The sequence below is a fragment of the Colletes latitarsis genome, unplaced genomic scaffold, assembly GCF_051014445.1.
Source record: "Colletes latitarsis isolate SP2378_abdomen unplaced genomic scaffold, iyColLati1 scaffold0007, whole genome shotgun sequence".
NCBI classification, from domain to species: Eukaryota; Metazoa; Arthropoda; class Insecta; order Hymenoptera; family Colletidae; genus Colletes; species Colletes latitarsis.
The window spans coordinates 360,001-362,500 of NW_027488367.1; the positions used below are offsets into that span (position 1 = coordinate 360,001).

The 2,500-nt window shown below is 49.9% G+C and overlaps 1 non-coding gene across 1 annotated transcript; it reads right to left on the reverse strand.

The window, feature by feature from the left end:
* Positions 1 to 537: 537 nt before the first annotated feature.
* LOC143350620 (5.8S ribosomal RNA) lies at positions 538 to 692 on the reverse strand. Its single transcript, XR_013081181.1, has one exon. It is a non-coding gene; the product is annotated as a 5.8S ribosomal RNA (ribosomal RNA).
* Between the last annotated feature and the right edge of the window lie 1,808 nt (positions 693 to 2,500).

Here is a 2,500-nt window from a genome sequence, read left to right on the forward strand (position 1 = left end):
TATTACATATCATAATTATCAGTGTTTGGTCAAATTTCTTTCCAGTGTCCTTTTTGTTATGCTCCAAAACTAGTATACGCTTTATTTTCTCTTTCCTTTGCATAAATTATTAACTTCGGGCAACGTCGGGAGCGCCGGTAATCATTAGATTTGTACGAAACGCGATTTGCGCCCCACGGTGGTTTTTAGTGCCGTCAAAGTCAGAAATCGTAGGAGCGGTGCTTTAACGGGCGGTCGTGATGATACTCCAGACAACACGACGCACGACGCCGTAAAACACTCGCGCGAGTCCAGACTGATCTCTGCCTCACCACGCAAGGGGTGCGCAAACTTGCCAATAATATATAATATTTATTCTTTTTCGTACGTCCAGCGACAAACGCCAACGAAATACCCAAATTCTCGCTCGTACGTTGATACCTTTCTCTTCATCGACCCGGCTCCGAAACGTTCTTCGCCATCTCCCCGAAAGGAGAGGTAAACGACGGCGGGGTTAGGGAATCTGAGAACAACGCAAGCAGTTTTAGGACAAGTGAACGACCCTCAGCCAGGCGTGGTCCAGGAATTTTATCCGTGGACCGCAATGTGCGTTCGAAATGTCGATGTTCATGTGTCCTGCAGTTCACACGTTGACGCGCAATTAGCTGCGTTCTTCATCGACCCACGAGCCAAGTGATCCACCGTTCAGGGTAATCATATACAATTTACAATTTTTCTCTTTGTATTTAAAAATGCTCCTTGTTCTTTGCTTTAAAAATATTCGATGTTCGCACCTCCGACCAGCGTATCGACGGAGGATTGAACGCGCCATATCGACGACAAAAGTTTCTTTTTGTTTCCTGAATGACGGAAAACCATCGTTCGACGGCCGGGCGTACAGTACATTCAAAAGCCTTTGCGCGTGGCTGCGACCAACGGGTATAATACACCCGTATATTCTTGGTTCCGAACAGTAACTTCACGCGCAATCGGGCGAACGCACGCGGCAGCGCCCATCGGTTGCTCGATGAAATCGATGCGATAAACTACAGCCTTCTCGGCTGGTCGTCGTTAGTCGCGCGAGCAACAGATGGCCGCACAATCGACGCGTCGTCGTTTGCGATTATTCGCCTCACGTTAGCCATGAGTATGTATATTATTCATTTACGAACGAACGCGGCAGCGTCCATCGGTTGCTCGATGAAATCGATGCGATAAACTACAGCCGTTTCGGCTGGTCGTCGTTAGTCGCGCGAGCAACGATGGCCGCAAAATCGACGCGTCGTCGTTTGCGATTATTCGCCTCTGGCTATCCGTGAGTATGTATAATATTCATATACGAACGAACGCGGCAGCGCCCATCGGTTGCTCGATGAAATCGATGCGATAAACTACAGCCTTCTCGGCTGGTCGTCGTTAGTCGCGCGAGCAACGATGGCCGCAAAATCGACGCGTCGTCGTTTGCGATCATTCGCCTCAGGCTATCCGTGAGTATGTATAATATTCATTTACGAACGAACGCGGCAGCGTCCACCGGTTGCTCGATGAAATCGATGCGATAAACTACAGCCGTCTCGGCTGATCGTCGTTAGTCGCGCGAGCAACGATGGCCGCACAATCGACGCGTCGTCGTTTGCGATTATTCGCCTCAGGCTATCCGTGAGTATGTATAACATTCATTTACGAACGAACGCGGCAGCGTCCATCGGTTGCTCGATGAAATCGATGCGATAAACTACAGCCGTTTCGGCTGATCGTCGTTAGTCGCGCGAGCAACGATGGCCGCACAATCGACGCGTCGTCGTTTGCGATTATTCGCCTCAGGCTATCCGTGAGTATGTATAACATTCATTTACGAACGAACGCGGCAGCGTCCATCGGTTGCTCGATGAAATCGATGCGATAAACTACAGCCTTCTCGGCTGGTCGTCGTTAGTCGCGCGAGCAACGATGGCCGCACAATCGACGCGTTGTCGTTCGTTTGCGATTCGCTTCAGGCTACCCGTAAGGATGTATATTATTTTATTACTTCCTCGCCGTCATCAGGACGTTTCGTTCGGAGCACGACGACGAGCACACACGCCACCGGGCAAAGCGGGATACGCAAGTTCAAACCGTAAAGGAACGTCGCGAAACGATGTTCGACGGCGTCTCGTTCCTCGGCTGTAGATCCTTGGGCGCTTTGTTTCGGCCCCTGCGCGTTGTGTGTGACAATCGGTCGTCGTCTCCTCTTCGAGCGAGCGCAACGTAAACAGCCAGCATCGTATCTCCGACCGAGACGCGTATATAATGGAAAAATTGACGGCGGGTGACATCCTCGATCGTCGCAACGATGGGTCTTATTTTCTCTTCTCCTCCTCTTTCTTTCGTTTCTTTCTTTCGTTAGTAATGGACGTTTTCTTGTTTTTGTTCGAGATCTTTGTTTAGTAATGGACGTTTTTGTGTTATGTTCTTTCGTTTCTTTGTTCGTTTCGACCCAATCGTGTAAACGACGACGCGCGTCACCTCACGCCAGCATCGA